The sequence below is a fragment of the Molossus molossus genome, unplaced genomic scaffold (genome assembly GCF_014108415.1).
Source record: "Molossus molossus isolate mMolMol1 unplaced genomic scaffold, mMolMol1.p scaffold_m16_p_14, whole genome shotgun sequence".
Lineage (NCBI taxonomy): Eukaryota > Metazoa > Chordata > Mammalia > Chiroptera > Molossidae > Molossus > Molossus molossus.
In genome coordinates this window covers 41,930,967-41,945,347 of record NW_023425349.1, presented here as the reverse complement: position 1 = coordinate 41,945,347, position 14,381 = coordinate 41,930,967, and positions in this window count along the sequence as shown.

Genomic DNA, 14,381 nt, shown 5'->3' with positions numbered 1-14,381 from the left:
TAGGATCCAAGCATGAGTTCATAAACTCGACCTTCTGTAGGTCTGTGAGGAGAGGGGCTGGGCTTGGAAGGGCATACAGGCAGTGTAAGCAACTTAGAACAGGACTATGAACATGAGTAGTGGCTCCTTGGCATCAGCAAATAATGTAGAAAAACACGTTTGATTATTATTATATCTACTAAGTTATCATCTTCAAATAATTATTCCATCCATCTAGCTTTTTACAAGAGAAAGGAACTGGTCCATTTAAAATTACACTTTTTGATAACAGATGAAACCCCAATCTTATGATGGTAGGCAATGCACCGCCATTCTGAGCCACAGTCATTCCATCCTTAGGGTGGTAAAAACAAGATTTATCTTGCAGGAAGTCTGAGAGCGTTTGAGATGATACAGTTCATGTACTTAGGCAGAGTGATTGATATAATCACTTTACAATAATAATTATTAACTCACTTTAAAAGTAGAAGAACTATAGCTTAGAGAATTAAGTTATTTGCCCAAGAGAACATAGAGGCAAAGACAGAATTTGAAGTGAGCTGTCTGGGACAAAATTGGTGCCATGTTGTCCCCACGTGAAGTCATCAAGTTTTTTTAATATAGGGGGAGTGGAGAGTATGGTAGTAGGGAAACCAGCAGTTAGAATATTTTAGTAAAGGAGGGTAGCATTTATCAGACTCTGACCTAGGATAGTGGGAGTAGACGATGACAGAAGAGGAAAAATCCTAAAGATTACAAAGGTAAATTTTCTAATATTTGGCAATGGACTGGATGACAAGAGCCATTTGAAGGGAAAAGTCAAAGAGACAAGGAAGTAGATGCCTGGGTGATTAAGAAAAGGAAGAAGCCAAATGCAGCAAAAGAAAAGTCGAGAAGAGAAGTTTATTTGAGAAATTGGAAGGAGGAAGGTGATGAACACAGTCTAGATATGTTGGATGAGGTGTCAGAGAGACAATGAGATGACGATATGTAACTCATCAGAAATTTGGTGCTTGTGGTGGCTTTAATCTTAGGAACATCATTATATTATTTGGGGGAGGAAAGTAGCTGGGTATGTACATAGCAAGCATGATATTTTTGTTTGAATTTTATTATTTTGGGAAGCTTGTGTGGCTGATAAGAATTATGGAAGGTGGTTCCACCCAATCAATCTCTGTAAGTCAAAAGCAAGGCATAGATTGGGGAGTCATCTATTAAATGTGATAGTTAAAATCATGAGTGTATTTTAGACAATTAAAAATGAAAGTAGCAAGTTATGTTTCCTTAACACAAAATCTTAGAAATTTCAAAACTCCTGACGATGAATATTTTCATCAATAAATATTTTTTCTCTTGTCTACCTAGTTGCCAATCAAAACACCTACCTGAAGGACTCAGTTTAGCTGAGTCTCTTTTTATATGTTTTGAAAGAATAATTTTGGCTTTCTTCCCCTTAACTAGTTTCTAAAATAGCAGAGAGAATTAAAATTATAACCTATTCTTATTCAGTTTCTGCTAAATATATGAAAGAAAGATCATGTAGAATAGGAATCAGGAACAATTGTTAGATTTTCTTGAACTTTGCCAACTGTCCATTCCTAACGGAAGACGAAAGCTCATTTCACCACAAGGTAAGTATGTTGAATTGAATTCTATTTTGTATCCATATTTTTCCCTCTATATAACCTCCTTTGTCTATACTCCACATAACTAAAAAAAATAATACATATTTGTGTCAGATTCCACAATGTAGTTTACTAAAGTATGTCTTCTTCTCCTCCTCTTTCTCCACAGTGGCACTTAGCAAAACCTTACTCCAAGATATTTTTCTGTGTTGACACCAAAGTGCTTAGGATGAATATATTTGTATATAGTAAACTAATTTTAGGGATGAACACTTTTCTTCTAACTTTTGCATGACAACAAGGCAGCTGAAAAAGTTGAAGACAAAAGGAGAGATGATATCAACAATTTTCTCATACTGCTAAACAATTTTTAATAGGCCACCATCCTATATTGGTCACCTACAATCTTTAAATGATTTTTTTGTCTTATTTATTTTTCTATTTTTCTATAATGAACACTTTTTAAGCTTTTACACTATGCTAGGTACTATTCTAAGCATCTTTATAATATCAATGCATCTTCTAAAACTTTTACTCTAGAAATTAGTTTTGTGTAGTAGTTATACCTTTTGAAGTTAAAATAATGTTCTTATGATTTTTTTAAAAAGGAGATTCTAATAGCTTAGTGGTACCCACTCTCAGTCTTATTTGAAGACATTTCTTTAGTCTATAATTTTAATCCTATCCCAGTGGGCACTGCTAAATGAGACGGAATATTATATGATTGTTATAAAAGTGTTCTTTGTCACTCTCTTATTTTTGTTTATTCCTCATATTGTGGTAGCTCAGCTTAAGTTACCTACTATAAAAAGGTAACTTATTGGTACCTACAGTGGTAGCCTATATTGGTAGCCTACAATCTTCAAAGTTCTTGTCATTTCTGTTTTTTTCCCCTATTTTATTACAGTAAATAAAAATCACGAATGCAGATTAACTTAAGAAATGACTCATGTAGTGATGAACAATGGGCCCATGTTGTCTTTATTTCAAAACTACTGATACTGGAAATTTGTAGTTTTGCCTAGAACATTCTGACTTCCCAAACCACATCACAGAGATGTCAGGAGATAGAGAGCGATGCCATATGTCAGTCCTTGGAGACGTCCAATAAGGTCAATGCAGGCTTAAGAGTTTTTGGCTGGGCTGAGGAAAAATTTGTGGAAACATACTCTTATTTATTTTAGCTCTCATTTTTTTTAAGCTCAGGAAGCTTCAAAGGAAATATAAGAAAGCATGAGAGCATGCAAAATAAAATGATGAAAAATTCTAGCGAAACTTTTGCACACTGGAATCAGCAAGTTATTACATGGATAAGAAAGTTTTCTAGCATGAGCACTATCTTCCATTTTGTTCCTCTCGCTCTACCATTTCCTCTTGTCTTCAATTGGTAATCTTATTGACATGACTTCTGAGAAACTCAAGGGCCTGGAGATTGTTAGAAGTTATGGTGAGGTTCTGGTGACTTTACAATATTCCAGAGAGTCACACAAAAACAATAGCAGAGGAGAATTAAAGCACCACTTCATTACTCTCTGGGCCATAACTCAAAGATTATTATGTAGGACTATTTGGTAAAAGTTGGTTTATGGCTTCATTTTCATCCTTTCAGACCACTTCTCAAATCCAAATCCTGGGGAAAGGGTCTGGTGCAAACTATGGTTAATTTTAGTAGAGTTTGGAAAGGAAAAAAAAAAACAAACTGATGAGTTTGACCATGGGATCTGCTCATAATAGGATGTAGAAACAGAAATTACAAAAGATAGGATGGAACCTAGATTTAGGTTCTTTGAGACACTTCACCATGTCTACCATATATATTCGTGACCCAAGCACTATCCCACACATAAAATTAACAACTTCTTTCCAGGGCAAGTGGGAAAACTAGAAAAAGAGGTGAACATATGAGTTACTAGCTAGAAAAGGGCAAACATTTTCATCCTTCAACTTCTACTACTTTATATTTTATATGTTAAAGGTTGGCAAGGAATGGTGTTGAGGCTATTAATCTCCAAAACTCTATATATCTAGTTAGCAAGATGCCAAAATACACTCTGAAAAATATATTCTGACAAGTAAAATAGTAAGTGTTTTATGTTTTAATTTTCTTTTGAAGAGAGATCTAAAGAATCATCACAACCAAAAAGCATTAATTACCAATGAAATACATTTTTTTAAAAAATGCTTCTAATATTCTACTACTTACATATTCATACTTATTAAAATATTATTTGAAAGCAAGTCTTGTCAATGTACAGACTCTACTTCCCCACTCTTTAATTCTAGGCTGGCCACATAACATACCTTGGCCAACAGGAAGTATAAACATGCCAGTTCCAAGCCTAGGCCTCAGCAGGCTTTTCTTGTTTCCACTCACTCCCTTGAAACACTGCCCCCCATCCCATTAGAACAAACTTAAACTAGTCTGCTAGAGCATGGAGGACTACTCAGAGAACAGCTGAGTCATTCTAAGTGAAGCCATATGAGACCATACAGCCCACAGCCAACTCATAGTTAGCCATGCATAAGCAAGGCCAATTGAGATTACTTAAGTCAGGTCCATCAAAATGATGACTGAGATGATCCATGGACTTGAGAGCAAAAATAAATGTTTACTGTTCTATTTCACTGGTTGTGTGGTTATTAGTTAGGTGGCATTAGTATGGCAACTGATGTTACCAGACTGAAGGGGTCTATTTGCCTGTGTACATCAAAGCCCAGTAAGACACAAACAGGAGTTTGCAGCCAGGAAAGCCACAGTTAGAGTCACGGGTGAGCTAATGCTCAAAGACCAGCTACCCAGTGGCTTCCAGAGGATAGATTATACAGGGAAAAAAATAATTAATCACGGGGACTAAAGAAGTTAGTGTTATGGTGTCTACTGAATGATTGGTGGCTAGGGTATGGGGTAACTGATCATTGCATCTGGTCCTGATGTCAGCCATGGAGTTCTTTCTGATGTGGCAAAGATTTGTTTGGTGGGATCTTTACTTTCCTGGGTCCAGAGCTAAAACACAACTGAGGCCAAAACATTATCTTTAGTTTGATTGAAAACTCTGTCTCTGTAGTAATAGACCCAGGACCTTGTTCCTAATGCTACTGGGTGCTGACCATCACCTCATTGCCCTGATGGATTCATGATTAAGCAAGAGAGAAGAGGTGGGTGAGTCACGGTGAAGCCAGTTTAAGTCAAGGGGGGAAAAAATCAGAAGAAAAGGCCAGATTAAAGAAAATAAAGTTACTGCTTGGTTATGCTGAAGGCTTATACAACCAGCCTGAACACTGCTATGTTCTAGACAAAGCAAAGTAGAATTAGACTTAAGATATTTTAAGCCAATAGTACAGGCCAGACCTCTAAAAATGATCAGATCTGGACATTTAGTGAACCAGCTTATACATATATTGCGGTGTCAGACATCTAAATTTAATGATGCTATTTTTTCTGTTTGCTATATTTTTCTCATTTTTCTTTACTGCATAACTCATTATTTAAGAGTCAGGTCAGATGTCAGCTATTCCAGAAGACTGATCCAAATCCACAGGCTAGGTCAAATCCTCCTACTATAAACTTCCAAATTCCTCTGGGCATATCTCTACCTTATTTTTAAAGAGTATGTAGCAAGTATGCTCTGGTACGCACTGAAGCGTCATGGATTCGATTCACAGTCAAGGGCACGTACTTGGGTTGCAGGTTTAATCCCTGGCCCTAGTCCAGGCACATGCAGGAGGCAACCAATTGATGCATCACTCTCACATTAATGTCCCCCCCCCACCACCGCCATTCTTCCTTTCACTCTCTCTAAAAATCAATGGAAAAAGAATATCCTCAGGTGAGGATTAACATCAACAACAAAAAAGTATGTAGCAAGTAGAATCAGGGTCTCCACTTCTTCAACCCACTTCAGTCTGATTTCCACAACTAACACTCCTCTAAATTAGCTCTTGGGAGAATCTGTATATAATTAACAAGTCACCAACTCAAGGAAACAGTAACAAATTCTCATCTCACTTGACCACTCTGCACACTTAGAAATAACTGAACACTCTTCTTAAAACATGTTTTCTTCATGGTACATATGTGCAATTATCCGGTGGCTTTTATTTCTGTAAATTTTTATGAAGCTCCCTTTTTTTCACACTGAACTGTAATGTTGATGAGGGCAGAGACCTTGAAACCTTTTTCTCATAATGGCATGCTCAGGGTGCCATCAGAGCCTAGAACGTAGTGGGCACCAAGAAATGTCTCTACAGTGAAATCAGGTTTCACTTTCTATATTATACAAAAATCATGACCCTGTGTTGATCTGTCCCTTAGGCTTCCAGACAGCAAGGGAAATGAGCTGTTTTGTATGTGGCAGTCTAGCTGCGGACCTGCCTTTTAGTAAGAAAAACAGTTAAAAATTTTAAGAGCTTAATAAATTTTCCGGACCATTTTAAGAACATGTAAAGTGCATTGAACCCTCAAAATAGCCTGTGATATATATGGAATTTTCCCCCCACTTTACAGATAAGGAAAATGAGGCACTAGAACTCCACAAATATGTGTTAAATTAAACTATTTGCTCTAGAGGTAGACATATAGAAACATGAGTAGCTACTAATATGTGGCTGGAAGTTTCTCGGGGGGGATGACAAAACCCCATCCCTGCCCACCTCTAAGGATATATGGTGCTAATTATGTAGTCTCTTCAAGGGATTAGTTCTGGTTTGTAGAAGATGGTTCTGTGCCCGAGTCCTCCGCTTAGGCTCACAGGAGTGCTCTGTGCCTCCTCATCTGAGTTCTCTGAGTATAGCTACCCTGTTTGTTCAGCCAGCCCACCCTCTGATTCAATTCTGCTCTCTCACTTATAGAGTACATGGCTGTACTCTATCACCTTAGTACAATGTCCGGCATACATAAATATTCATTAATTATTGACCAAATCACCTCTTGATTTCCCGAAAAAGACTTTTCTCATTACCAAAAAAGAAAGAAGTAATTCTTCCTTCCTAAGTCTCAAGATATATTTTGTTCTTTGCGACCTAAAAAGGTAAAAATAATCTAAATGACAATGACTGTGCAGTTATATTGTTTTTGCAGTTATAATGTTTGTATACATAGGATTTGGTTTTTAGACTTAAAATCTCAGACAACAGGGGCTAAACCTGGTTAAAACAAGCAAGTAGAAGTGTATTGTTTTCACCTAGATGATGATGATGATGATGATGATGATGATAAAATGATAGTTTAGTAAATCATCCTGCTCAGGAATGACCACAAGATAGAAGAGAAAGACTATCAAATGTGATATCAGAAATTACAGAGTTGGAAACAAACCAAGGCTGTTTTGGAACTAATCCTGACTTTTACCGAAAATGTCGTTTTTAGCAAGTCTCTTGATCAATGTGATTTTTTTCCCTCCACTCTGTCTACTGATTCAATATCAGAGTGCATTTAAAATTCCCTCCATCACGTTGAGATCATGAAGTAAATTGCATACCTCAGGAACCAATTAAAGCTTAACTTACCTCCTTCTGACCGTCCCTCAGCAGCTGTTCCCAGGGAAAGCTGGAGAGAGCTCAAAGAAAAGCTTCCTTGGAACAGACTCACCTGGAACTCGTGGACTCTGCCGAGTCTGCCCTGCCAGGGCCCTGGTGTTTCTCTCCGAGCTGTGATTTCATTTAGCTCGAGTGAGGTGTTCTGTACGGGGTGCTAAGGGGAATTGAGAGCAGAGATTAGACATGGTTTTTACCCTCAGGAATGTCACAATTTAATGGAGGAAATAAGATAAACACACAGTCAATTAAGAGAAAGTAGATACATATGTACACAGAAAAATATTGATTTAAGTTTGGGAAAGAGGAGGAGATAGAAGCAAAGGATTGAGATGCTAATCAGGAAAGTCTTGCAGACTTTGCAGCCTGCACTGCACGCTTCTCTGTGGACGCAAGCCCTCTGTGTGCAGAAAGGACGGGGACAGCTGTTCCAAGGAGACACGGCTTTTTGCTTCCCCAACCCCCCAACATAGCCCTGGACTGATGGTAAATCACATCCATGTGACACCTGGGTCACTGGATGATACCATGGAGATATTTTCACTTGACCTTCTAGTAATCTGGGATTAGCCAATTTAGAATATACTATACTTTCTACCCCTATCTCTTTACCCATCAAATGAGGTGATGCCAAAGGGTTTATCTCTTTTGGTAAAGACATGATCCTGGCACATTTGACAAAAATGCTTATGTTGCCCATTATTGAGGATAAATAATGTAATGTCATATAGAGAGAATCAAACTTGGTATTTGGTGTCCCAGAACTTATATTTCTCTGGAATTTTTGGCCTTACCATGCTTACTTTCTGGCTCAGGATGGCATGCCTAGGAAGTGGCAGCCCAGGCTTTGCAGAAATGCTGCAGAACCCTGGGAACTCTGGGGAGTCCCAGAGATGATCACCCAGGGGCCTGCTCAGCCCTCTGGTGCGTCGCAGCACTTCTCACATCCCGTTGCAATAACATCACCCTATTGCCAAATAAAATAAAGTAAAGCAAAGTAATTGGTATATTTGGGCACCTGATAAATGGCTTTTTCTCCTCCAGTTTTCAACATTCATGGAGTTAAAATGTGTTCTCTCTCCCTCTCTCTTTTCCTCTCTCTGTCTTCCTCCCCGCTCCTCTCCCTTTCACTTTTTCCAATCTAATCAAATATTGCTTTTTCTTTCCCTCCCGGTGGGGGGACCTGGGGGAGAAGAGACAGATGGTACCGTTTGCAAAAGGAAAGCTGAGAAATCACACATATATCTTTCAGCTTTGTGGCAAATCTGATGCCAAGATTCTTGCTTGAAGTGCATAGCACGACGCAGGCACAGAGGCGCACCAGAGAGGGTGAGGCCAGCCACGGAGGGCAGTGCAATAAATTGCCGTCGGCTGATCCAACAGCAGAACATGGGAGCTATTACACTTTGGCAGCTATTTTATTTTTCCCTTATGGAGTTTCAGACCTGTCCTGTACACTGAGATAGCTTTCATCTGGTTAAAACTTGTGCCGTGTTTCAACTTCCCTCAGATCCATGGAGTTGGAGGGGGGGAGAAATCCCTAGCAGAGCCCATAACACACTGAAATGATGTTGGGGGTGGGAGAGGGCCAGTAATTGTGCCCAGATAATGTTGTCATACTTTGTAAAGCCTTTAATGCTGGAATTTATTTATTAATGATGCATGGGTTATTACCCGCCATCTGTCTTGTGTTAGCAGTGGGCTGTTTCAGATTATGGTAATGTGTTTCTGATTTGAGTTGTGTTGAAAGCCAGAACAAGGCATCTCATGTGCAGTCCTCTTTGAGGCCTGCTGTTTTCAATTCCTCTTCACAGAAAGGGCTTTTATTTGATTTGTTATGGGGATTTTTTCTTCTGTTGCCAAAACAGCTGCAAGCCTGGAAGGGAATGAGACACAGGGCCACATCAAACTTGTTAGCTTGTAAAAAAAAAAAAAAAAAAGGAATGTTCCAGGAACCAAAAAAAAATAGGGATGTCAGAGGATAGATGGAAAGGAGGGGGAGGCAGAGAGAAAAATCTTGAGTGGCCTTTTTGATTGGCTTTCATGTCACAAGTATTCCAATACATTTTGCTATTTTAAGTATTACAGTTATAGGTCAGATTGCTATGTACTTAATTTATTATTCCCATTCACACCAAACAAAATGGCTTTCTTTTGAATCACTTGAATGGTCTTTATGCTAGTATAAGGAATAAGTAAAAGTCCCCAGTGAGCTAGCCGCCCTCCTCCAGTCATCAAAGCAAACACTCAATAAATAACCCCGATTTTTAAAAATGTACTGAACGGGTTCAGATTTGTTCGTGAACGAGAAAGGAAAAGAAAGAAATTGGTAACAGGCATCCCTTGCCTGCTATGAATATTCACCCTGATCTGAGTTCTTTGTTTGTGTTTCTCCCTCTCACATAGTTATGGGTTGGCAAACTATGTTTCTAGACCACTGCTACCCAATAGCAATATTGATGGACATGCTCTATGTCGGCCCTGTCCAATGTGGTAGCCACAAGCGACATATGGCTATTGGGCACTTGACGTATGGCTAAAGTGACTAGCTAAGTTTTGATTTGATTTGATTAAATTTTCTTGCATCTAAATAGCCACATGTGGCTAATGAGCACTGTAGTGGAGAGTACGGTTCTTGGATTAATTAAAGTAAGTAAAGGGTCTGTTTCTTCCACTGATACAAAGTAAAAGGCATTATATACCAACTATGGTTATGGCCAACTTTTGAACTTAAAAATTGTTTTGAAAGATTCTTCCTTGATGTATTAGTCAATATTAGTAGTATTAATGCTTTCTCCCAAAAGACCACTGACAAGTCCTTCCTTGAAGTAAGTACATAAATGCTTCCATCTATTGAATATGGGTTTGCAAGAACACTTAATGTTCATATGATCAACAAATAAACCACCATGAGGAACTATAACCAAAGCTCACAAATAATAACAAATCTATTAATGCGAAGGACAGTCAAGAATTTGTTTTAAATTTACTGGCAAAAATTCTCTCAATTCATGTACAACACAGACTTACTGTTCTGGGACATATGGTGTGTTTCACAGGGAAGCCCAAAGCCATGTGAAATCGACTTTGTACTCACAAAGATGACGCTGTGCAGATTTTTAGTTAATCCATATTTTAGAAATTATGAGATAGTTATTAAAATGTATAAACATATTTTGGGGAGTCTTTGGTTGTCAATCTGCTTCTCCACAGCTTTTTAATTGAAGAAGAGGATACAGGGAGAGATGGTAAAATAAAAGATATGGCAGGGACAAGAAATGTACTTCCCTTTCCTAGGTGCCTTTGCCACTTGGACACACACATTTAGACTCCATTTCTTGGTCACCCTTGCATTTGTATGGGGGCATGTGAATAATGCATGCAACAGAGATCTAATGAAAAGTGGCTAGAAATAATATATGCCATGTCCAGACCTGACATTAATATACTTTCTGCATAATTCTTCTCTTTCTTTTGTCTGATTCAGAAAATCAGCAAAGAACTAAAGCCTCAGAAGGTAACCATTATATGAACTAGGCCTAGATGCCTGAATTACAGGGTGGAGCAGAGCCATCTCTCCCAACTAAGACTTTAGTTAGATTTTGACTGTGATTGAATGGGGGAGGAAATGAATCTTTGTTGTGTTCAAGATGACTGAGATTTAGAGAATTTGTTTTTCAAATTAATACTCTGGCTTGTACAAGATGACATCTTGGAGAGGGAACAGTGAGGAGAAGCAGAACTTTTTATAGTGTAATCTCCATGTTAAATGTTCTATCACTTAACTTTGCTGTCAAAATCTTATTTCTAAAAGTGTACCACAGATGTTCATATGCAGGGAGAACTTACATTTTCCAAGTAAACAAGATGCTAACATGTGAAATGCAAGGTCAATTCACTTAATGTACTATTTAAAACCAAATATAGAACTTCCATGCAGATAAAGTTATTACCTAAAACATTATTTCCATGGAGTAAAGTCCAAATGGAAAACCAAATATATGTCCTAGAGGGATAGGCCCTCTAACATCATCATCTGCATTTCCATAAAAAATGACCATGGTTTTGTTCCTGAGCCTTGAGATAGTTTTTGCTCTTCCTACCATCCTTATTCTGGATACTTTCACTCTTGGCACTTCTGCCCTTACAACTTCACTCCTGCCTCCATGCGTTTCCCCAGTCCAGCCTATTCAGATCGTTGACTCAGCTGGAGAGCCTGCTAAACTCTAATTTTGAATTCTTCACAATGTCCTGTTTAACTTCTATGCTCTGAAGTCTGCAAGCCTGTGTTTTCTTCTCCTCTATTGACCTGAACTCCTGATACATCACAATCCCAGATCAAAGCCTGTCTCTATAACTCCTGCTCATCTGGAGTGAAGGCAAGGGTTCAAACTCAATAATGATCAGAGGTTATGGAGGGAATGTTATGCATGTTGCATCCTCCTTCCCATTGTCATATAGTGAAGCCCTACCTCCCAATCTAATGATATTTGGAGATGTGGTCTTTGAGGGTTAGATAAGGTCATGAGGGTGGGGTCCTCATGATGGGATTGGTACTCTTACTTAAAGACATCAGAGCTCTGGCCCTTGTGGCTTAGTATGTTGGGCGTCATCCTCATCCAGTGCACCAAAAGGTTGCCACTTTGATTCCAGGTCAAGGCACATGCCTGGGTTTCAGGCTCGGTCCCCAGTGGGGGGTGTGCAAGAGGCAGCCTATCAATGTTTCGCTCTCACATTGATGTTTCTCTCTCCTTCTTCCTTCATCTCTCTCTGAAAATCAATAAAAAAAATATTTTAAAAATTAAAAATGAATAATAATAAAATAGAGACATCAGAGAGCTTTCTTGTTCTCTCCCTGCACATGTACAAAAAGAAGTCATGTGTGCACACAGAAAATGGCAGCCATTTGAAAATCAAGAGAAGAGGCCTCAGAATAAAACCAACCTTGCAGGCACCTGCATCTTGCACATCCCAGCCTCCAGAATTGTGAGAAATAAATTTCTGTTGTTAAAGTCATCCAGTCTATGGTATTTTGCCATAGCAATCTGAGCAGAATAATTCAAGAGGTGATTAAAGCAGGTAAAGATTCTTATATTATATTGTTGGTAGTGGTTGATATAAATGTGGACCACATGCCAACAAGGATGGAGAGATTCTGTTGGCCAATATAGATGGTTTTATAATACTGTGGACACTTAAATTTTGTTTTAGGGTGTTCTCTTTTTCTAGAAATTATGTTGACTACCTCCTTCCTATTAATATTGCTTAACTTTTTTACAGGTTTTCATAACTTTGTTAAATTTCAGTTGACATAATACTGTATTATTTTACTTTGATATCACTGAGATAAGACACTAGTTAGGGTTAAAAGCACCTCAGTTGTTTTTGTTTCCAAGGTATTATGAGTAAACACTCTTATAATTCATATGTTGATTTAGAGAGACTGCAGTATATATTAAGATATATTTTGCCCGGCTGCTATGGCTCAGTGGTTGAGCGTTGAGGTTGCCGGTTTGATTTCCGGTCAGGCCATTTGCTCGGGTTGTGGGCCAGGTCCCCAGTGGAGGGCATGCAGTAGGCAGCCAATTGATGCTGTCTCTCATCTATATTTCTATTTCTCTTTCGCTCTCTAAGATCAATAAAGAAAAAAAAGTTATATTTTAATTTGGAAGATTTCTCATAAGTCATAAAATAAATCTCAATCTTACTTGAATTTAAAAAGCCACCTTTTGTGGTCAAAATACAAGGTGATGCACTTATATCTACTAGACGGGTAAATCAAGGATACACAAGAAGAATGCTCCAGACCCAGTTTGAGAAACACTGCATTATATTAACCAATGAAGATCTGGAAAAATTTTAGAGGGAACAATTTGTTATACTACTATACAAGGGTACCAAATCTGTTATGATCATGAAAGAGCAGTTTGTTGGAATAAAAACTAAATTTAAAGATCAAACATTTAAAGTCTGGAAAGACTAACTAGTTAAAATTTTTAAACCTTATTTCTGTGTATCGAATGATAATGCCCACTGAGCAGATGGAGACAGGATACTTGAGGTCTGTGCCCACATCTATAAAAAAACAACATAAAACAGGAGGCCCAGAGAAGCAATCTTTTAAAGGTATTGGCATATCACAACTTGAATCATATATTATGCTTCCAATCTAGTGACATTTTTACATTTACAGAATAAATTACTGAAAAGCACCTTGTATTACTTTGATAATCAAATTATTATGGAATACATATTTAGACAACAGCTTATCATTATAAGACTTCCTTTTTTTAAGATTATCAAAATGCTAAAAGGCCTGTAAACTGCCACAATTAACTAAATATAGAAAAGAGACAGAAATAAACTCTATAAATGTTACATATAAAAAGAGTCAAAATATAAACCCCCAAGTAAATGTTCCCATAAGGATAGTGTTGTTGGAATCATTTTTCTTTATTGATTCAAATGATGACTATAAAGTTGAACGAAAGAACTCAGTCCAATTAATGTTTCCCAGCCCCAATATGTACAGAAAAAGTAGGAAATCTATAGCATTTCCAAGCAGTGCTTTGGCTACACCGTCTTTGGACTGTTTGCCCCTTTTCACCCTTGCCTTTCTGTTTCACAGGGATGTGGTCTCTGCAGGCTCTGTATCACAGGCTCTGTTAATGCTGGATTCCACCTGGATTCAGCCAGTGGGTGACACAGGGGAGTCTGGAGGCATGAGTATTTAAAGAGCCATTCTATCCCTCCCTCCTGTCCTTTGCTTTCAGTAGCCCCAGAATGTAGCTGTGTGTTCTCCATAGCCTGACGTCTCCCATATGACAAAACCTGACATGACTCCAGGTTCTTCCCGGAATCCTCACACTCCAGCAGCTTCTAGTTAACTGAGCTCTTGTCTTTCGCTCTTGAGCAAGGAGTAGTATCAACTTCCTGTTTGTTTAATCTCTGGGTTTCGCACCATCCCCCATGATAGCTGGCCAGCTCTTCCATCACCTACCTGGATTAAAGTCCCTCTGTTTTAAAGGCTGAGAGACTGGTTGGACCTTGACATACATTAACGATATTTCCTCTAAGATATAGTTTACTATTGCTAGTTAGCTCCCCTGCAAAGACAAATTCAGTCGATGGGAAAGAAAGCACAATTAAACACCACGTATTTGTGTAGGAATGAAGAACTCAGCCACTCTATTTAATACACTGAGTGCCTAGATTACACATAGAAGGTATTTATTACTCCTTAAT